The 23,728-nt window shown below is 46.2% G+C and overlaps 1 long non-coding RNA gene across 1 annotated transcript; it reads left to right on the top strand.

The window, feature by feature from the left end:
* Positions 1-11,741: 11,741 nt before the first annotated feature.
* LOC103351679 (uncharacterized) lies at positions 11,742-16,754 on the top strand. The gene is made up of 3 exons (XR_519410.4): positions 11,742-11,961; positions 15,969-16,136; positions 16,312-16,754. It is a non-coding gene; the product is annotated as an uncharacterized lncRNA (long non-coding RNA).
* The last annotated feature ends 6,974 nt before the right edge of the window (positions 16,755-23,728 follow it).

Here is a 23,728-nt window from a genome sequence, read left to right as displayed (position 1 = left end):
ACTTGAGTAGTCGGGTCTCAGGGCTTTGGGCTGCCCTCCCTCAAGCACCCTCAGCTCCACCTTTGGGCTCCGCCTCCGAAGGTTAGTGTGGAGGCAAAGACAGTTCTCCTTTAAGCCCGAATGTAAACAAACAAAATGGCTGCTTCCCGCCCGCTGGAGCTCCAGGGAGGCGCCAAGAGATACTAGCTTACTCAGTCTCTCAATTAGTATCCCTGAATCATGCACTCTCTCCGCAGGCGCCACTCACTCTGTTCCGTTTTCTATTTCCTCCCCCACTCAGTGGTGCATGTCTCAGTGTCCGTCCCAGGGTGTGTTGGGGGAGGGGCGGCGGCAGCTGTGCCGCAGTGCTGGGCGAGCGCCCCGTCTCACCTCGGCTTCCAGCGCTGGTGCGTACACGCTCCTGCTGGTATCCTGAGTCTCAGGCGTCCGTGTCCTCCTCGCGTGTCCACCCTATCTCCCCAGTTTCAGGAAGGGCTTAAAAACTACAAATTCTCATCCCTCTTTGAACCTTCCCTTAGTGGACCTTCGCTGTGCTCCCTCGCTCTCTATTCCGCCATCCCAGGTGCCTTCCTAATGAAGTTTTGATGCAGGTTAGAGAATTGGCCCAAAGGGCCTGGAAAATAATTCCAAATAGGGGGGAGATTAAGCACAGTCTGACTAAAATTATGCAGGGCCCTACAGAACCTTATGCTGATTTTGTAAACAGATTAATGGAGGCCGCAGGAAATATCTTTGAAACAGTAGATGAAGCCATGCCTCTGGTCAGAAGACTTGCTTATGAGCAAGCAAATAAAACATGCCATGAGGCCCTAAGGCCCTGGCAACATAAGGATATCCCCACATTTTAAAAAATTTGTAGAGATGTTTTGGATGATGTTGCCTCTGGCACGCATGCAGCAGTGGCTATGGCTAGGATGATGCGTAACAACAGGAATGGGTGCAGATGCTTTAACTGTGGAAAGGAGGGTCATTTGAAAAGGGAATGTACAGTTCAAAAGCCCCCAGGGCATCAACCGGGGCTTTGCCCCCGATGCGGTAAGGGCAACCATTGGGCAAATGAATGTTACTCTAAAATGGACAGAGCAGGTAATCCAATAGTACCAAACTTTAACCTGAGGCAAAAAGGATCAGGGTCAGCACCTGAAAAAAACGGAATGGGGGCCCCCTCACCCAGGGGCCCAAAAACTCAATGGGTGCGGGGGCAACCATTAGGGCAGCCCCAAAGGGAACAACAGGCATTCGCTGCGCAGAGCTGCGAGCCACTGACTATGCAGTATTAACACCACAGATGGTAGTGCAAGCAGTAGATGTGCGTTTGCCGGACTCTCTAGATGATTTGGAAGGTATAGGAATTACCATAGGAAAAGCTACTAATTCTTTAATGGGTCTTTTAGTAGTGACAGGAATTATTCCATTGCCCTGTAAGAAGCTCAGGGTAATGCTGCACTCCACCAAAGGGATTGTGCAGCTGTTGCCGTCCCAGCCAGTCGCTCAAATGATAATCATGCCACCTGCTACCGACAACAGAGACAGTCAGGGAAAAAATTTTGTGGCCCTGTCCATGTCACTTGGAGACCATCCTACATGGACCCTCACCATCAGAGGAAAAACAATCCGTGGGCTGCTGGACACAGGCGCAGATGTCAGTATCATCTCTGAGACTGATTGGCCAAAGTCATGGCCCCTACAAGAGGGAGACAACACCTTAGTGGGTTTGGGCACTGCTCTTGCTCCATCTAGGAGTGCTCAGGTGTTGGACTGGCAAGACCAGGAGGGTAGCAAGGCAAGATCCAGCCATACGTATGCGCTGTTCCCATTACGCTATGGGGAAGGGATGTATTAGAACAACTGCGCATACGACTAACAAATGAGCCCACACCTGCCTATTCCCCAGGATGGAAAATGATGAACCAGATGGGTTATTCTGGGTGAGGACTCGGGGTAGAAGAGCAGGGCATAAGGGAACCTATTGGGCCTGAAGCAAATAAGGGAAGGCAGGGATGTTTTTCATAGGGGTCACTGAAAAGCAGCCGATGCCACTGACATGGCTCGACAACAAGCCTGGGTGGATACCTCAGTGGCCCCTTACAAAAGAAAAACTGGCTGCCATACATGAGATAGTTTCTCAACAACTAGAGGCAGGGCACCTTCAACCATCTACTTCTCCTTGGAACACTCCTATTTTCATTATAAAAAAGAAGTCAGGAAAGTATCGCTTACTACATGACTTGAGAGCCATAAATCAGCAGATGCAGCCCATGGGAGCGCTGCAGTCGGGGCTGCCAGTTCCTACTATGATACCTAAGGAATGGCCTGTGGTTGTCCTTGATCTAAAGGATTGTTTTTTCTCTATTCCCCTGAATCCTGTAGATACACAAAGATTTGCTTTCACTGTTCCAGCTGTTAATCATGAAGGGCCCGACAAGCGATATGAATGGAGAGTGCTCCCCCAGGGCATGACTAACAGCCCTACCTTATGCCAGTTATATGTATCTCAAGCAATAGAGCCTGTCCGGAGACAACATTTAGATGTTAAAGTTTTTCATTACATGGATGACTTATTATTAACGGCTGCTAGGGAGGCCCAATTAGAGCAGGCCCTAACAACGTTAACCAGGAGTTTGCAGGCAGCAGGATTGCAGATTGCACCAGAAAAGGTTCAAAAGGACAAAGTAGTCCAGTATTTGGGGCTCAAGTTAACACCAACAAACGTGGCACCTTTAGAATTTACCATTTCCACAGCGGGGTTAAGAACTTTAAATGATTTTCAAAAACTATGTGGAAATTTAAATTGGATTCGACCCTATTATAAGTTGACTACTGAGGAAATGCTTCCACTGTTTAAAATTTTAGAGGGTGATCCGCAACTTACATCACCGTGAGAGCTGACTTCAGAAGCAGCTGCAGTTTTGCAAAGGGTTGAAACGCGTCTTAAGGCTACCCAAATGCAAAGATGTGATTTATCGGAGCCTTTAGAAATTTTAGTGTTTGTAGAACAATTATATCCCTTTGCAGTAATTTGGCAAGGAGGCCCTTTATTATTTGTTTATCTACATTTGCATTTACCTCGAGTACTATACACTCAGGGTTCCGCTGTTGCAGACCTGATGCTGACCACAATAAAAAGGACAATAGAAATTTCAGGGAAATATCCTGTCCGATGTGTCACACCCTATTGCAAAGAGGCCGTGGAAGCATGGACAAGAGAAAACTGGACATGGGCATATATAGTTTTAGTATTACAAATAGAGATAGATAATCATTATCCAAATCACCCTTTTGTTTCCTTTTGCATGCACATTCCTATTGTGCAGATACAGAAGGTGCGCAAGCGCCCAATAGAGGGGGGCCCCACAGTATTTACTGATGGGGCAAAAGGGGGAACTGGAGCCGTGGTTATTGGCAATCAGCGGTATTTTGTGATAACTGCGTCTCCCTCTCCCCAACATGCGGAGTTAGCCATTATTGCAACTGTATTACGGAAAGAGTATGGTCCCTTAAATGTGTTATCGGATAGTGCTTATGTAGTTAATGTAGTAAAATTATTGGATAAAGCATGCAGCATTTCCAGATTGTCCACGATATATGCCTATTTAGCGGAAATTCAGAATTTGTTAATACAGAGGCACCATCCTATATTTATTGGGCATATAAGAGCACATTCAAATTTACCAGGACCTCTTAGCCGAGGCAATATGCTAGCTGATCATTATTCACGCTTTTTGCTTGCCTGTACTGCTATTGATCAAGCCAAAGTATATCATTCTAAATGGCATGTAAATAGTACCACTTTAAGCATAAAGTATAACATTTCCTGTAAACAAGCTGAGGATATTATAAGATCTTGTGAAAAGTGTGTGGTCTTCACAGTTCCCAAAATTCTGACAGGTGCCAACCCCCGCGGCCTTAAGCCATGTCATATTTGGCAAATGGATGTTACGCACATTCCTTCTTTTGGGCGACAGAGTTGTGTTCACATGTCAGTGGATACATATTCAGGCGTGGTTATGGCCACAGCCCTAAATAAAGAAGGAACACAACAAGTTATTCCGCATTGTTTGCAGTCCTTTGCGGCCTGGGGAGTTCCTCAGGTCATCAAAACTGATAATGGACCAGCTTACACGTCATCTCGCTTTGCTGCCTTTTTAAAGGACTTTGGCATTGTGCATTTAACTGGCATTCCATATAACCCCCAAGGACAGGCTATTGTGGAACGTACTCATTTGTATTTGAAAAATCTAATAATTAAACATAAAGAGGGAATAGGGGAATATGTGGTATCTAACAAGGATGCTTTAGCCCTTGCTTTATATACCATTAATTCTTTAAATACAAAGAAAAATGGGAAAACTCCAGCTGAATTACATTCTCAACCTGCTGAAAAGGAATGTGCAATGGATTATGTGGAAGGATTTAAAGGATAACAAATGGAAAGGCCCGTTCCCTTTATTGAGAAGGGCATGGGGAGCTGTTTGTTTCTTTCCACAGGGAGCCACACAACCCATTTGGACACCAGAAAGGAGGATCCGGCTTCTCACAAAAGGTGACGATGAGCAGGAGCCCACTAAGGAGCCCACAGAACCATTGGGGGACAACGTCTTGGATCATCCTGAAACAGAGGACTACCAATGGGAGGAAGCAGTGAATGAGGCCCAAGGCCAACTTATAACAGAGAGCGAGTGAAAATTATGAAGAGACTGCTACTTGTGCCTTTGATAGTCTTGTTTTTAGCTTGTATTGGTGGTATTTTTGGAGTGATAATTTATTATGCATTGCTGATATTTGCAACTATTAATAATAGAACCAATAATGCTGTTTAGAGTATTTTGCTTTGTGATATTTAGCAATATTGTTAGGGACCAGGATTATGGAGTGTGCTGGGGCCTGCTTAGAGCCCTACCCGACCCCAGATAGAAGTTTGGTCAACCTTTTCTGTAATAGGGAGATTGATCTCTGGTACATGGTCAACTGTTAAAGAATGGGCAGCCATAGGAGGATTGTTTGTGCTGTTACTTTTTTTTTTTTTTTTTTTTGACAGGCAGAGTGGACAGTGAGAGAGAGAGACAGAGAGAGAAAGGTCTTCCTTTGCCGTTGGTTCACCCTCCAATGGCCGCCGCTGCAGCCGGCGCACCGCGCTGATCCGATGGCAGGAGCCAGGAGCCAGGTGCTTTTCCTGGTCTCCCATGGGGTGCAGGGCCCAAGCACCTGGGCCATCCTCCACTGCACTCCCTGGCCATAGCAGAGAGCTGGCCTGGAAGAGGGGCAACCGGGACAGAATCCGGCGCCCCAACCGGGACTAGAACCCGGTGTGCCGGCGCCGCAAGGTGGAGGATTAGCCTATTGAGCCACGGCGCCGGCCTGTGCTGTTACTTTTAGGGTTCATTGTGATTAGCAGGGCTATTGCAGCCATTGTTCAGCACCAGCAACGCACCAACTTGGTTGTACATCAGGCCATGCTCGCAATGTATCACTCCGACCCTCATAAGGAAGTATGGCTCAGCATGATGGAGTGGTAGTCAATGACAGGTAATCACTGGAGAGCGCACCTAGCAACCTAAGACAGAGCATGGGGCATGCTCCCCAATGTCTCAATGACGGGTAAGCAGGTGACGCGTCTCTGGGAGCCTAAGACAGGCACGACTCCACGCCATACTACTAATAAAGAAAAAAGGGGGAGATGTGGGGAACCGCAGGCTGGCCACTTGTGGGAACTTCCTCACTTTGCTGTTTGCATGGCCTGTTGTAACAACTTGTGCAAAACAAGTTAAGGAAATGCTGTCAAGGAAGTGCTACTCACAGGATGTCCTGAAGACACAAACAACCCTTGTCCTGAAGACACAAACAACCCCGACGGAGCAAGATGAACTTTTGACCTGAGGCACTATGTGCCCTTTGACTTGATTGGACTGTGCCTGCTGGACTGCATGTGAACAGACTAGCCATTGGCTGGGAGCGTCCTGCTAGGGGAACCTAGGGTATATAATGGGGATAGGATTGTGTAGGAGGAGGGCTTGGCTTCTTTTCTTTTGCCTTGCATCTGGATGAATAAAGTTCCATGAGAACCGAGTAAGCAGCGATCGTGTCTTTACTACGCTGGACTCTCGCGGGCGAGCATCCGGCAGCTAGCTCTCTCTCTCTCTCTCTCCTCCCCCCTCCCCGTAACTCTGCCATTCAATTAAAATAAATAAATCTTAAAAGATACATTCTTGGTGCCAGAGCTGTGGCATAGTGGGAAGGCCACCACCTGCAGTGCCGGCATCCCATATAGGTGCCGGTTCATGTCCCGGCTGCTTCACTTCTGATCCAACTCTCTGCTATGGCCTGGTATAGCAGTGGAAGATGGCCCAAGTGCTTGGGCGCCTGCACCCATATGGTGCTCCTGGCTCCTGGCTTCAGATCAGCACAGCTCCAGCCATTGCAGCCATTTGAGGAGTGAGCCAGTGGAAGGAAGACCTCCCTCTCTCTCTCTCTCTCTCTCTCTCTCTCTCTCTGCCTTTGCGTCTCGGTAACTCTGCCTTTGAAATAAATAAATAAATAATCTTTTTAAAAAAAGATAATGCATTCTTGGTACTAACACAAATAGGGTGCACAAAAGGAAAAAATTTATTGAAAAAGTGAGAAAGTGCACACACACACACACACACACACACACGCATGAACATTGGTTGCTCCACAGAGAGAAATACCTGACATGAGCGGGCAGTGGGCCAAAAAAAAGGGGAGGCAGTTGGGGAAGGGAGACAGGGAGAACACCTGGTTGAACCTCCCATGGTCTCTGGCAGAAGAGAGAGAGAGAGAGAGAAATCCTGTCATCTGGAATCATTTATGTGGTTGGGTGGTGCCTCCAGGCATAAAGCTGCCTGGGAATTATATAGCACCTCTACAGGTTCTATGTAGAGCTCAATACCATACTTTTTCTTTTTTGAAAGATTTATTTATTTGTTCAAAAGGCAGAGTTACAGAGAATCAGGGAGAGAGAGAGAAATCTTCCATCCGCTGGTTCACTCCCCAAATGACCACAACGGCCAGAGCTGTGCTGATTTGAAGCCAGGAGCCAGGAGCTTCTTCCAGGTCTCCCATGCGGGTGCAGGAGCCCAAAGACTTGGGCCATCTTCCACTGCTTTCCCAGGCCATAGAGAGAGCTAGATCGGAAGTGGAGCAGCGAGGTCTCGAACTGACGCCCATATGGGATGCCAGCACTTCAGGCCAGGGCGTTAACCCACTGCACTACAGCACCAGCCCCTAAATGAACTTTAATCTTCAGATGAGGAATCAGAGAATTAGATGAGCCTCAATGCCAGCCCATGAATTTCCTATCACTTTCCAGTAGGCCCAAGTCCCTCATGTATACATTTGCTAATCCCCCTCTTCCCAACCAGGTAAGGCTATTATCAAATATACTTTATGTCTCCTAGAGTTAAATCAAACTCTGGGAATCAACAAAAGCTACAATGATACGAAGGCTTTGAAAGCAAGAGCTGCAATATTTGACTTCACTCAGATAATAAGGCAATAAAACACCAAAAAGACAAAACATTGACCCATGACAAAGACTACCAGAGGCCACTCTCCACTACTGAACACCACCAATGTGCTGAACACAGGGATACAGAGTCTCAAATTACCTGTTGAATAGCCCCAGTCTTCTGGAAAGAGAAAGTAGATTCATTCTGATTGAGTCCTCAGCATCTACCAAGGCACTCTGCTCAGTGCTGTGTCTTCTACGCTATTTCATTTATATTCAGAAACAATAGTGCTGTATTGTTAGGAACAAATAATGTGAAAACTCTGAGACTCAGAGAGGTTAAGGAATCTGCCTTCATCCACACTGTTAATATTGCTGGAGCTGGATTTAATCCACGTCCTATTCCTCCGGATCATGCTCTGATGCCACTGCTCCCTATCATGTCGACAGAGCTGGTCACAGGACAGAGCAGCTCGTGATGGAGGTGATGATATCCAGGCCAACAGCAGGATCCAGGTCCATCAGGATCATGAGGCCCCAAGCTACTCCCTCACAGTGCAGCAAATGGGCTGTGATCCACTTGTCCTCTCTTGTCCCTGATGATCTGGAACTCCCTGGTGAAGGCAATTAAGACAGGAACTTAAGCACAAGACCATAATTGCAGGGCTTCTGTTCAAGACAAATATGATTTGACTGGCAATAAAAAGGAGTAGAGTAAATATCAGCAGTGCTCAACCACCAAGCTCTAAGAGCACTAGATGAGAGTTTTGAGTTTCAATGAGTGTTATCCAGCAAAACACAACCACAGACTATCCAGGAAACAAACCAGATGGTAAATTAACAATGAGGTGATAAGGAGCATTTCCTCTACCAACCATCAGCCCCACACAAAGACAGACAAAAGACAATAGTGCCAGAGAAACAGAGGGGAGAAGAATAGAAATACATCTATGAGTTATCCTCGTTTCCCACTGAATATAAGGACACAAGTATTCCTCCCCCTAAATGCCTTCTTCTTCCACTGGACCACAGTCATTCACTCCCAGAGTCATCCCTAACCTCGTCACGCCCACATCTATACTCTCTCCCTAGTCTCAGTTTCAAAACCTCTCTCTCCCCCTCCCCTGTCCTCTCCTCCTCTCTCCCTCTCCCCCTCTATCCTTCTCTCTTTCTCTCATCTCTACCTCTTATACTCCCAGCTCACTGCCGCAGGCAGAGGATTAGCCTATTGAGCCGCGGCGCTGGCCCAGAAATTTCTATCATTTTGCCCTTAAACATTTGACTTTGCCTTACCCTTCTCAAATATGCCCAATAGTTTTATCACATGCATATTCCCACTGCAATACACTTTTATCCCCCCTAAAAAATATCATTATGGATGGAGTCTCACTCTGAGTGTTATTTAGACTCCCAGTTTTTGCTGGAACAGATTCCTGTGAACAAAAGGCAGATTCACAAAAGGAAAACCAGCATTTAGAGAACATGTGTTGTGTCAATCAAACAGAGGAAAGGCAACTCTCACTGGAAAGTAAATTTCTCTCAAAGCCATGGCTTGGGACTCTATCTTCAGTAGTGCTTTAACAAAGGGCAATACATCTTAGAGCGACAAGACAAAGAGCAGGAAGTTCTATGCTTTACAGGCAGGAAGCCCATGGGAAGGCATTTAAGACAGCCACAATTCCCCTGCATTCTGCAGGTACCATCTCTGGTCTAACAGAGCTGTCTCCAGGAAGCAAGGATTGTTCCTCTCTGGCTTTGGGCAAGGAAAGTAGGAGAAGAACAGAGACCTTTTGTGTGTGTGTGATTCTCTGTCCTGTGCTAGATAACCAGAGTGAAAATCAGAGGGAGACTTCATTTTTAACTGTCTTTAGCTCAACAATCATCAGTATTTTAGTAAGAAATATTTCAGTTTCCTTCACTGTCAAATTAGTCAAACCCAAGGAAGGGCCCCTAGTAACTCTGATGTCTACCCAGAAACCTGAGTCACAGATTGGGACTGCAGTGGAGCTGTCTGATGGGATGGAGCCCACATCCCACAGGATCTAACCTTTGTGTCACAATAGCATTATTGAGCAAACATCTGCATCCACTGGAGAGCTATTAAGTGCGCTGAGCAGAAAGGAGAGAGCAAGAAAAGCACTTTGGAAAATCTTTTCCTATCTCTTATATGCCTTAGATACTTATCAAGTACTTCCTATAAAATGCAGAGTGGGGCAGATGTGGAGCAAGAGATTACGCTGCTGCTTGGGATGCCAGCATCCCATATCAGAATTCCTGAGATGCCTACTCCACTTGCAGTATAGACGGGCCTGTGCTGTGGCATAGCGGGTAAAGCTGCTGCCTGCAGTGCTGGCATCGCACATGGGCGCTGATTCAAGTCCCAGTGGCTCCACTTCTTTGGAGGGCCCAGGTTCAGTTCTCTGGGGCAGAGGCAGGCCAGGAACTGAGAGCAGCGACATCCAAGACTCCACGTTAAAGTCACTGTTCTGATTGGCTGTATGGCCACCTTTGCTGACCCCATGAGCCCCGCTCGGAGACAATTCTGCTGAACAGAACTGCTCTGTGTGGGGACAGCATTAGGAAAATCAAGCAAGGGAGCTCCATGCACTTCCTAGGGCTGCCAGAACCAAGTGCCACAAACACATGGCCTATTCGTGCAAGTCCCTGTCGCCTGGTTCTGGAGTCCAGAGTCTGAGGTCAAGGTGTCAGCGGTGGGCCCTCAAGGACAGTGGGGCACAATCTGCACCATCACTCACCCTGCCTGCTGCTTCGAGACAACATTGGACACTCCTTGACTTGAAGACCCACAGCCCTGCCTCTGCCACCTCCTCATGTGCCTCTCTGTCTCCGTGTCCATCTTTCCCCCTTTTCATGAGGTCGCCAGTGCTATTAAATCAGAATCCACCCTAGGAACCTCATTTTAACTTCATCAATTTTGTGATGGCCCCATCTCCTAGTGAGGCCACATTTTGAGGTTGCATTTCCTGTTACATTGTGTCTCTGCAGAACCTTGAGTGATATACTTGTGATACCTGCAGCCAAGGTGTTCCAGTAGAGGCAGTGCACACTTTGACACCAAACACCTCAACCTAGACTCTCTCCACACATTCACTCATTCCCTGACATGTCCCTGACAGCAAAGAATTTCCAGGGCTGTCCTTCCCAATGGCTGCAGGAAGACATTCCTGATTTAGATGGGTTCCCTCACTCCCCATCCCCACTGCACACCCTCAGGGTAATGCATTATGTGTCCCTGACTTCCTCAGGGACACATGTTTGTCTTTTCTCTTCTGTGCCGCTTCCTATTTGGATCTAGAAATAAGATTTCCTTTTCACTGTGGGGAGCTCATGTCTGGGTTAATCTGACCATGAGCTCTGTAAGTACAACAGTGTACCTTGGAGGCTTTGTTCACCTGGTTCCATTCAATGACCAGAAAATCTGCCTCAAATTCTTCAGTTCAGCATTACTCTGCATTTTGGAGTATGTGCAAGAGAAATTCAGCACTGTTTTGTGGCTACCAATGCTGGGTTCAGGCCACTCTTAATTTCTTTGTGTTCCTCAACAATTTTGGTTTAATAATGATACCTGTTTGGCCAATGGGAGCAACCATGCATGTTCTGCAGGTGATTCAGGTAAACTTTCATGGTCAGATCCAGCTTTCTAAACTTGAGCTCTCTGCCATGAGGACAACCTGTCCCCAGCAGCAGCGGCTGCTCCTATAATCTGGAAACCAGAATGTAAACCCAGGTGGTATGCACTTGAACCTGACCTTCTGCCTGAAGTTAAACCCATCTGAGTCCAGAAGAACCTCGGTGGCCCACAGCCCTCCTGTTACATGGACAAGAAATAAGCACTGGCTGTTGCAGTCATCGAGGTATGGGGCTTGCTTGTTATCACAGAGAAGGCTGGGTCAGTAATCAGGGTGACAATGGGGGACACCACACTGACTCAAAGCAGGCCATGCCCAGGAAGGAAGGGCACTCAGGAGGTGTTTTTTGGCTTCCCAGGGGCACCACCTCTCTTCCTGGTTCTGTGTGTTGTGGACAAGCTGGTACCACTTTGCCATTACTTCTAAGGCTCTGGACTTTGGTTCAGTGCTTGGCTGGGGAGTGAGAAATTCTGAGCAGGGCAGAATGGAAGTGAAATTCTGAGTGGTTACAAAGTTAACATGCAAACCACACCCGAAAAAATTCCTGAGTAAAGAATAGCAAACATTCTCTAAAATATCCTGGACCAAAATCTTGTCTCCAATAATCTGCTAAACACTTGAATTACATACAAGAAAACAAAACTGAAACTAGCAGTGCAGTGAAAATGAGGATGGGCTAGGGACTTTCCAACACGGCAAGCCCAAAATAGGATCTTTTGTAACTGCAGCCAATCCGATAACCCTCTGGCTGTGCTTGTACATCCGCCTTATAAATACTTGCCCCCAGCAATTGTTTTCATCAAAACAGGTGCCTGAGGCACTCAGCTTGGTTTCAGGATGACTGCGGTAAGTGCCTCTTGATTTACAAGGAAAATCTGGAAGGGACAACTCCCAATTAGGACTCAGCTGGTCTTGGGAAGAGTGGGAATGAGCCTCTGTTTTGAAAGCTTGCATAGAAACCCTGCTATTATTCAGAAGTCTCTTTTCCATGGGAGACCGGGAGCTCTTTGCAGAGTGGGCACCTCCTTTTGGTGTCCACAGGGCTTGACTATGGTTCTGAGGTGTTGGGAGGGGCATGGGGAGGCCGTGTAAAGGAAGCTGGGACCCTGTCCTAGAAGCTGTTATACAAGATCCCTGCGTGCCCTGTAGATTCAAACTCTGTGCCTGTACAGCTTGAGCCATCTTTTCCCTCCTGCTCAACTTCTCCTCCACCCCCACCCCCATCCCCACTTCTTTCTTTCCTTTTATTTGCATTTAGTTTATACTGAATTTGTTCCTGAGACATAAGTTTTTGTTTCTTCAGTTTATTCTAGACTGTCTTTTTTCTTAAGTGCCACTTCCTGTTTTGATTTAGAAATAAGTTGTTCCTTTTCACTGTGGGGAGCTCATGTCTGGGTTAATCTGACTGTGTTCTCTGTAAGTACAACTGTGTACGGTGGATGCTTTGTTCACCTGGTTCCATTCAATATCCAGAAAATCTGCTTCAAACTCTTCAGGTCCGCAATACTCTGCATTTTGGAGTTTGTATAAGAGAAATTCAGCACGTTTTTGGATACCAATGCTGGGTCCGGGCCACTCTTTAGCCTGGGCACACCTACCACTTCCACCATTGGAATGTCACACATTGCTTCTTTAATGTCACATCTTTCAGATACTTGTGACTTTTCAGATGTGCACACCCTTGATGGCCTGGGCAGTTTTTTGGGTGTTCCTAAAGTGAATGTGATTTGAGCCCCTATTTTTAGGATTGATTTATTCATTTCATTGAAACAGAGTTACAGAGAGAGGGAGAAAAAGAAAGAGAATGCTTCTATCTATTGGTTCACCCTCAAATGGTCACACTGGCCCAGGGTGGGGCTAGGCTGTAAGCTAGAGCCCAGAACTCCATGCAAGTCTCCCACATTGGAGCAGGGGCCTAAGGACCTGGGTCATCTTCTGTTGCTTTCCCAAGGCCCAATACCAGCAGGCTGGATCAGAAGCAGGGCAACAGGGACTGTAACCAGCACCCTGATATGGGATGCCAGTATGAAGGGCAGTGGCTGTGTGGTGCCACAAAGCCACCCCCCCTTTTAAGATTTGTTGGTTTACTTGAAAGGCAGATGGACGGGGCAGGAAGAGGAAGAGAAAGATATGAATCAGGATCTGCATGATGTTGTGGGGCTTTCTGGGTGAAGTTCATAGCAAACTATTTTCACAGATCCCCTAAGCCTGCTTACAGGAAGAGCCCATCTCTTTAACACCAGTAACTCCCCTGCTATGCCACCTCCTGGAGTCTCCTTCAGCAGAGAAACACTTGGTTAAACGGACACTTGCAACCCCACCATCCTATATTGGAGCTCCCACCTCAGTCCCAACTGTTCTGCCTTGAATCCAACGCCCTACTAATGCCCCTGGGAAGATAGCAGAGGGTGGCCCAACTATTACCATGTGGGAAACCAGGATGGAGTTCCTGGCTCCTAGCTTTGGCCTGGCCCACACCTGGCTGGGGAGGCTGTTTGGGGAGTGAAAGCTGAGTTGGTGTGGCTGGTGCACGGGTTGTGAGAGCCATCACCAGATCTGGGGAATTAGCAGACATCAGTTTTCCAAGGGAAAAAAGGGACACATAACACAGGCAATATCAGCCCAGAATGATGATGGGGCAGGGCTTAACGGGGCAGGAATAAATAGAACTTTTCATTTTGGGGGTATTTGGATTTTTGTTTCATTTTGTTTGGTTTGGTTGTGGTCAAAGCAAAGCAGTATGTTTATCATCTGGACTTTCTGAGTTAGCACCCAGGTTGGGGGCCAAGCAGGATGCAGGATGGGGTTAGCCAGGCACTAGATGGTTCTTCTGGTAAATCTGTGGTTTTTCTGGCAATGGACTGTGAGCTTTTGACCCAGGCAAGAGCACAGTGTGGGGAGGGGCCTCCCTCTCAGGTGTAAGTGGAAGTAATGGAGCTGCTTGAGCTTGCAGGGAGTGACCCAGTGGATGGAAGCACTTTCATTCTCTCTCTCTCTTTCTCGCTCTCTCTCTCTCTCTCTCTCTCTGCCCCCCTCCTTTCTCTCCCTCTCCTCCTCCCTCTGTCTCTTTCTTTGTTGTTCTGCCCTTCAAATAAATGAATGAATTAAAAAGAAAAGAAATATGCTTTCATTTTCCATCAAAAAGCTTTCCCTTTTTCCTATTTCTCCCACAAGCTACTGACCTAACATCCAGTCCCCCTTGCAGAAAAATCCTTAAAAGACTTGCCCATGCCCACTGTCACCAACTCTCTCATGTTCTCTCCGGAGCCCACTCCAATCAAAATTTCACCCTCATTTCTCTAAAAACCTGCTGTCTCTAACACTCTACTCATTCCTCCACCTGTGGACACACCTGCTTGCTTCCAGGCCACAGCCTAGGTGATTGCTGTCTTTGTCTCCTTTGCGATACTTCTTTTGTTTCATATCTTTTAGGCTCAATCATCAGTCCTCTCCTTTTCTCTCTCTACTCACTGCCTTGTCAATCTCATCCAGTCCAGTGGCTTGAAACAGCTTCTTGTGTTAATCGAAAATGAATCTTGATGTGAATGGAAGGGGAGAGGGAGTGGGAAAGGGGAGGGTTGTTGGTGGGAGGGACGGTATGGGGGGGGAAGCCATTGTAACCCATGAGTCGTACTTTGGAAATTTATATTCATTATATTCATTAAATAAAAGATAAAAAAAAAAAAAAAAAAAAAAAAAAAAAAAAAGAAACAGCTTCTTGTTAACAATGACTCCCAAAGGCACGGCGGCAGCCGAAATCTCCCTCCCCGACTCCAATCTGGCAAATCCAATAGTCAAGTCTTGACTAAGTTCCAAACCATATATCCCATGTGGTCTGGGAAATAACACAAAATTGCACAGAGAACATGCATGTCATGGCAAACTATAGGCAAATTAATGAAGACTGGGACAAGGGGAAGTTTGAGAGGAGAAAGATTACATCAGTATATTGAAACCATAAGCATGGGCCACAATGGTTCATCACCAGGGTGATTTTAGTTTGAGGTTGAGCAGGCAGTTCCTGGGCAGCTGTCCTCACAGAAGTACTTTTCTAGTAAGTCTGTAGAGGTCTCAGTGGAATAGTGTAGTTCTGGCACAGTCTTTCATGATAGTTCCTAATAGGCAATCAGGTGTAAGACCTGTTTCTTTGTAATCTCCTGGCTTTATTTATTTCCTTTGGCAGGATTGACACAAGTGACCCCATTTTGATTGTGACAACTTTCCCAATCCATTCACCTCACTTTCCCTTATTCCAACTGACAGCAGCCCCTTCCTTTCATTTGCTGGGACCAAACCCCTGGAACAATCATTAACGCTGTTTCTCTCACACCCCACAGCCAACTCTCTAGAGAAGCCTTGTGGTTTTACTTTCAAAACGCATCCAGAAGCCAAGCATTTTCCCCCAGTTCCTGCATTACACATGGCCCAAGCCACCATATCTATCACACATTCCCACAACATCCACTGCCTGCGTTGCTCTCTAAGTCCTGCCTCTTCACAGCTGTTTTTAGCGCAGAAGCCAGAGAAACCCCTGGACATGGAAGATCACATCACTTCTCTCTTCCTAACCCATTTTTTATCCAGAAAGTGCTCATGCATCCACCTTTTGAGAGCTTTCCTAAACCATGCCTGCCTTTCCCTTAGAGGCACACTGGTAGCGAGTTCAAGAAATGATTCTCTTATACCCACATTTCAGGCTCACAAAACCCAATGAGACACTTCCCCATGAGGTCTGGAGAGGACAGGGGAGTTCCCTGAACACAGAGATGATCCATGACAGAGCCACCATGCCAGCTCAGTTATTTGGACCCCCGTTTCAATGCTCATCTCTTCTCAATGTGCTCTGCTTTCAGATCACTGGGATGTTCATCTTTGGTGGGATACTCTTCGCATACTTGGTTACCCTTGTGACTATTTCAAGATGCCAGCGAACTTATCAAACTCCTCGAAGGCATCATACTCATCAAACTTATCAACATCATCAAACTCCTAAAACTCCTCAAACTCCTCAGCCTGCAGCGGTGAGTCCTGAGGCTAATCTGCGGGTGGGAAGATGTTCCAAAGAGGATGGAGTTGAGGGGGGCTTCATCTTTCTGCCCAGGGGCAGAAAGAATCCTGTGGGGTGTCTATGGACCTGCACACATGCCCTCCTTCTCCTACCCAATAAGCACACCTCTATCTGCCTGTGTCTTCCAGGTGAACGTGTTGTATGCACCAGCTCTCAATATACATATTGAAAACCCAAACACGAGTTGCACATTCGTCCCCCAAAAACATTTGGCTAAAACCGAGTAAGGCTAAAGATGCTGGATTAAAAGTCCTCCTCTTTCTGAGCTTCCACACCCCAGGCTCCTCCCTTCTGGATAAACCAAGGAAAATGTCTCTCCAAATGCTTGCAATCTGGACTTCATGCTTCCTTTCAGCCTGGTAAATCCCTCTATTAATATACTGAAAAGAAGATAAGAATTGTAAGTGGATTTTAACTATGAGCTCTACTCTAGGCAGATGCGCATTTGTATGTGCGTGCAGCATTCACACCCATGTATTATAATGCTCACACCAGAGGGCTTCCCTGCATGACAGCCTATAGGGCTTCACTCGCTCAATTGTTAATTCATCTAATAAATATGTGCTAAACACTTGGCATGTTCCAGGCTCTATTCATTGCAGGAGGAGGGTGAACATTGATGAACATGACATAATTCTTGAATTCGGAGAATGGTGACAACATGAGACAGAAAACTGTGAGCACTTTTCTCTAACACAAGTAGCCTTAGGGAGATGGGCAGAAGGAATACAGAGACAGGTGTGATGGATTCTGCAGTGTTAGGGGCAGGCATGAGGAAGGTGGGAAACAAAGCTACTTGAAAAAGCAACACTTGAATGGGGTGGTGGGGGCAATAAGGGTTCTTTTCTATGGAGAATGGAACGACACTATTTAGGAGATCATTGGAGAGAATGGGTCTTCCACTGAAATGACCAGCCCTTGTATAAGCTGTTACTACTGAAGCTACAGAATTCAGGAATGGATAATGCCTTCACATAAGAAATCTCTGAGTCAGGAGGTTAGTATGCAACTATTCATAAAATGAGAAGGACATGTTCCAAAGAAAAACTGGGGTGTATATGACTTCCTTATTGATAGGTGATTCCTTAAGTGCTGTTATCTGTGATGGCCTCCTGGCATGCAACAGGTTGCCTTCTGATGGGTTATGGCTATAATCAATAAAGGGCAGGTCTATCACACTTCCTGTGCCCAGGAACACTGCAAGATTTCCTGTGGTTTTGTTTGTTTCTTCACTTTTACTAACTAAACACAAAATGTAACTTTACTCTTGCGAATAGTTCCAGCCTCTGATTTACCTAGGAAGTGGTGTCTGGCATTCCTCACCCTTCTGCACAAGCCTCTCTTTGCCTGGAATCCTGCTGATGGCCCTCATTTGGTTGGGAACAGCCAAGGTTGCCAGGCTTCAGGTAGGTTTTCATTTGCTAGAAGTGTGGGCCTTTCGAATCACAGGTGATGCAATTGGGCTTTTACAAAATAAATATGGATGTGCAATATTCTGGTTCTAGGCCGGCCCTTTGTGCCTCTGTTGTGTAAGTGAGGGTGCTAGCACATCAAGCGCTCTGAAAGATGGCATCCTGTGCTCCCTTCTCTGAGCAGTGAGTAGACAGAGCCAGTCTGCCCTTCTCCACACCACCTGCCAGGTTGCTTCTTCCCAAAGAATTCTGTAATTAATACACAGTCATTCTTAAGTGTTGAAATTTAACTGAAATGTGATCCCTGTTAAACATAAGAGTGGGAATAAGAGAGGGAAGAGATGTACAATTTGGGACATGCTCAAGCTGACTTGCCCCAAATGGTACAGTTAGAAACATACCAGGGGACTCCAATTTAATCCCATCAAGGTGGCATGTACCAATGCCATCTCACTAGTCCAAGTGATCAATTTCAGTTCACAATTGATCATAATGAAAGGACTAAGAGTCAAAGGGAGCACATAAACAAGTCTAGTACCTGCTAATACTAACCGATAGAATAAATAAAGGGGAGTGTGATCCAACATGAGAAGCGAGATACTCAGCAGACTCATAGAATGGCAGATGTCCTAAATAGCACTCTGGCCTCAGAATCAGCCCTTAAGGCATTCCAATCTGGCTGAAAAGCCCATGAGAGTATTTCAGGCATGGAAAGCCAAGACACTCTGGCAAAAAAAAAAAAAAAACCTAAATGAAAGATCTCTGTGAGTGAGATCCCAGTGGAAAGAACAGGTCTTCAAAGAAGGAGGTACCTTTCTCTGAAGGGAGGAGAGAACCTCCACTTTGACTATGACCTTGTCTAAACAAGTAAGAGTCGGAGAACTCAAGGGGCTTCCATAGCCTTGGAAACTCATGACTGGAGCATAGGGAGATTACTGATGCCATAAACAGGAGTGTCAATTTGTAAAGTCAACAACAGGAGTCACTGTGCACTTACTCCTCATGTAGGATCTTTGTTCTAAGTGTGGTGTACATTGTGATTTAATGCTGTAACTAGTACTCACACAGGATTTTTCACTTTATGTTTCTGTGTGGGAGCAAACTGTTGAAATCTTTACTTAATGTATGCTAAACTGGTCTTCTGTATATAAAGAGAATAGAAAATGAAAAAAAAAAGAAAAAAAAGAAACATGCCAGGGGATTCCAATACAATCCCATCAAGGTGGCACGTACCAATGCCATCTCACTAGTCCAAGTGATCAACTTCAGTTCGCAATGGATCACACTGATAGGTCTAAGAGTCAAAGGGGGCTGGCGCCGTGCCTCAATAGGCTAATCCTCCGCCTTGCGGCACTGGCACTAGTCCCTGTCAGGGTGCTGGATTCTTTCCCAGTTGCCCCTCTTCCAGGCCAGCTCTCTGCTGTGGCCAGGGAGTGCAGTGGAGGATGGCCCAAGTGCTTGGGCCCTGCACCCCATGGGAGACCAGGAGAAGCACCTGGCTCCTGCCTTTGGATCAGCGCGGTGTGCCGGCTGCATGGCGCCAGCCGTGGCGGTCATTGGAGGGTGAACCAATGGCAAAAGGAACACCTTTCTCTCTGTCTCTCTCCCTCACTATCCACTCTGCCTGTCAAAAAATGGAAAAAAAAAAATTTTAATTTAAAGAGTCAAAGGGATCACACAAACAAGAATAGTATCTGCTAATACTAACTGATAGAATCAAAAAGGGAGAGAATAATCCATCAAGGGAAGCGGGATACACAGCAGACTCGTAGAATGGCAGATGTCCTAAATAGCACTCTGGCCTCAGAATCAGCACTTAAGGCATTCAGATCTGGCTGAAGAGCCCATGAGAGTATTTTAGGCATGGCAAGCCAAGACACTCTGGAAAAAAAAAAAAAAAGACCTAAATGAAAGATCTCTGCAAGTGAGATCCCAGTGGAAAGAACAGGGCCATCAAAGAAGGAAGTACCTTTCTCAGAAGGGAGGAGAGAACTTCCACTTTGACTATGACCCTGTTGGAATAAGATCAAAGTCAGCGAACCCTAAAGGCTTCCATAGCCTTGGCAACTCATCACTAGAGCCTAGGGAGATTACTGACGCCATAAACAAGAGTGTCACATTGTTAAGTCAACAACAGGAGTCTCTGTGTACTTACATCTCAGGTGGGATCTGTCCTTAATGTGTTGTCCAATGTGAATTAATCCTATAACTAGTACTGAAACATTATTTTACACTTTGTGTTTCTGTGTGGGAGCAAACTGATGCAATCTTTACTTAATATATACTAAATTGATCTGTATATAAAGAGAATTGAAAATGAATCTTGATGTGAATGGAATGGGAGAGGGAGCAGGAGGTGGAAGGGGCACGAGTGGGAGGGAAATTATGGGGGGGAGCCATTGTAATCCATAAACTGTACTTTGGAAATTTATATTCCCTAAATAAAAAAGAAGGTTTTTGAGAGCAGCAGAAAAGGAAGGAGAGGGAGAATCAGGAAAAAGGGGAACAGAGGGCAGGACCAGCTGCAAGTTCTGCCTCCTAGCTTTGAACTGGCCCAGCCCTGATTATTGCAGGCATTCAGGGAGGGAATCAACACATGGAAGACCTGTCTGTGTGTGTGTGTGTGTGTGTGTGTGTGTGTGTTCCACTGCCCCACTATCACTCTGCATTTCAAATAAATAAATCCTTAAAAGAAACTTTCAGTCTGCAGTAAGGGTATGCCAACTTCATTGATAGGATTTCCTATCTCAACTGAAAGAGCACCAATAAAAAACTAACACTTGAGTTTGCTGTTTCTGTGGTTCTTGGGAAGGAAGGGCTAATGAGGAAGGCTAAGCATATTCACAGATAGTGGTGGAGCCGCACAAAAGAAGGCTCAAAGAAATGCTACAGGAGTGTGTTGGAGAGAAACCATGTATTGTACACCAGTGGCAGCACACTCCTTAGGGAATAACTCTCTTTGGAGCTTTCACGGTGGGAGAATTCCACTCGGGGTAATGCTCAGGAGCAGCGGGGGGAAGAGAGGGAACTCACTGCTCTGCACATTAACTTGGGGAGAACCAGAGATTCTGGGGGCAGCTCTACAGAGGCACAGTGAAGCCCTGGGAAGGGAAAAAAACGTAAAAGAAGGGAGGCAGGAGAGGGGCCTGGAAATCTGGAGAAAAGCCTGGGTAGGGGAGAAAGGACCCAGGTTCAGTTCTCTGGGTCAGGAGCAGGCCAGGAACTGAGATCCAAGACTCCACATTAGGACCTCTGCTATGATTGCTGCACGGCCACCTTTGGCAGCCCCGTGTGCCCCATTTTGAGACAATTCTGTTGCATAAAATTGCTCTGAATGGGGCCAGCTTTTCAAAATAAAGCAAGGGAAATGTTGGAACTTAACTGAAAAGTGATCCCTGTTAAATATAGGAGTGGGGATAAGAGAGGGAAGAGATGTGCAATTCAGGACATGCTCAAGCTCACTTACCTCAAACGGTAGAGTTAGAAACATACCAGGGGATTCCAATTCAATCCCATCAAGGTGGCATGTACCAGTGCCATCTCACTAGTCCCAGTGATCAATTTCTGTTCACAATTGATCATAATATTAGGACTAAGAATAAAAGGGATCACATAAACAAGACTAGTGTCTGCAAATACTAACCGATAGAACAAAAAAGGGAGAGAACGATCCAACATGGGAAGAGGGATACACAGCAGACTCATAGAATGGAAGATGTCCTAAACAGCACTCTGGCCTCAGAATCAGCCCTTAAGGCATTTGGATCTGGCTGAAAAGCCCCTGAGAGTATTTCAGGCATGGAAAGCCAAGACACCCTGGCAAAAGAAAAAAAAATGACCTAAATGAAAGACCTCTGCGAGTGAGATCCCAGTGGAAAGAACGGGTCCTCAAGGAAGGAGGGCTTTCTCTGAAGGGAGGCAAGAACTTCCACTTTGACTACCACCTTGTCTAAATATGATCAGAGTCGGTGAACTCAAAAGGCTTCCATAGACTCGCAGCTCATGACAAGGGCCTAGGGTGATTGCTGATGCCATAAACAAGAGTGTCAATTTATTAAGTCAACAACAGGAGTCACTGTGCACTTACTCCTCATGTAGGAGCTCTGTCCTTAAAGTGCTGTACATTGTGATTTAATGCTATAACTAGTACTCACACAGGATTTTTCACTATGTGTTTCTATGTGGGTGCAAACTGTTGAAATCTTTACTTAATATATACTAAACTGATCATCTGTATATAAAGAGAATTGAACATGAATCTTGATGTGAATGGAAGGGGAGAGGGAGCAGGAAAGGGGAGGGTTGCGGGTGGGAGGGACGTTATGGGAGAGAAAGCCATTGTAATCCATAAGCTATACTTTGGAAATTTATATTTATTAAATAAAAGTTAAAAAAAAATAAAGCAAGGGAACTCCATGCACTTCCTAGAGCTGCCAGAATCAAGTGCCACAAACACATAGCCTATTCATGAAAGCCCATGTCACCTGGACCTGGAGGTCAGAGTCTGAGGTCAAGCTGTCAGTGGTGGACCCTCAAGGACCGTGGGGCACAGTCTGCACCATCACTCACCCTGCCTGCTGCTTCATAACAACGTTGGACACTCCTTGACTTGAAGACCCACAGCCCTGCCTCTGCCACCTCCTCATGTGCCTCTCTGTCTCCGTGTCCATCTTTCCCCTTTTCATGAGGTCGCCAGTGCTATTAAATCAGAATCCACCCTGCAAACTTCATTTTAACTTCATCAATTTTGTGATGGCCCCATCTCCTAGTGAGGCCACACTTTGAGGTTGCATTTCCTGTTACATTGTGTCTCTGCTGAACCTTGAGTGATATACTTGTGTTACCTGCAGCCAAGGTGTTCCAGTAGAGGCAGTGCACACTTTGACACCAAACACCTCAACCTAGACTCTCCCCTGATGGACGTAGCAGCCCACACATTCACTCATACTCATTCCACAACCCTGACAGCAAAGAATTTCCAGGGCTCTCTTTTTCCCAATTTCTGCAGGAAGACATTCCTAATTTAGATGGGTTCCCTCACTCCCCATCCCCACTGCACACCCTCAGGGTAATGCATTATGTGTCCCTGCCTGCACATGTGATTTGTTCATGTTCCTCAGCACTTGGTTTGATATGTGACCTGTTTGGCCAATGGGAGCAACCATGCATGTTCTGCAGGTGATTCAGGTAAACTTTCATGGTCACATCCAGCTTTCTAAACTTGAGCTCTCTGCCATGAGGACAACCTGTCCCCATTAACAGCTACTCCTATAATCTGGAAACCAGAATGTAAATCCAGGTGGTGTGCACTGGAACCTGACCTTCTGCCTGAAGTTAAACCCATCTGAGTCCAGAAGAACCTTGGTGGCCTCCTGTTACATGGACAAGAAATAAGCAGTGGCTGTTGCAGTCATGGAGGTATGGGGCTTGCTTGTTATCACAGAGAAGGCTGTATCAGTATCAGGGTGACAATGGGGGACACCACACTGACTCAAAGCAGGCCGTCCCCAGCAGGAAGGGCACTCAGGAGGTGTTCTTTTGGCTTCCCAGGGGCACCACCTCTCTTCCTGGTTCTGTGTGCTGTGAACCAGCTGGTACCACTTTGCCATTACTTCTCAGGTTTGGGACTTTAGTTCAGTGCTTTGCTGGGGAGTGAGAAACTCTGAGCAGGGCAGAATGGAAGTGAAATTCCAAGTGGTTACAAAGTTAACATGCAAACCACACCCGAAAAAATTCCTGAGTAAAGAAAAACAAACATTCTCTGAAATATCCTGGACTTTGCACATAAAGAACAATGCAGAAAATCTTGTCTCCAATAATCTGCTAAACACTTGAATTACATACAAGAAAACAAAACTGAAACTAGCAGTGCAGTGAAACAGGATGGGCTAGGGACTTTCCAACAGGGCAAGCCCAAAATAGGATCTTTTGTAACTGCAGCCAATCCGATAACCCTCTGGCTGTGCTTGCACATCTGCCTTATAAATTCTTGCCCCTGGCAATTGTTTTCATCAAAACAGGTGCCTGAGGCACTCTGCGTATTTTCAGGATGGCTGAGGGAAGTGCCTCTTGATTTACAAGGAAAATCTGGAAGGGACAACTCCCAATTAGGACTCAGCTGGTCTTGGGAAGA

This window comes from Oryctolagus cuniculus, chromosome 1, assembly GCF_964237555.1.
Source record: "Oryctolagus cuniculus chromosome 1, mOryCun1.1, whole genome shotgun sequence".
Lineage (NCBI taxonomy): Eukaryota > Metazoa > Chordata > Mammalia > Lagomorpha > Leporidae > Oryctolagus > Oryctolagus cuniculus.
Note: the sequence above shows the minus strand (reverse complement) of the source record. Positions and strands in the feature narration are given on the sequence as shown.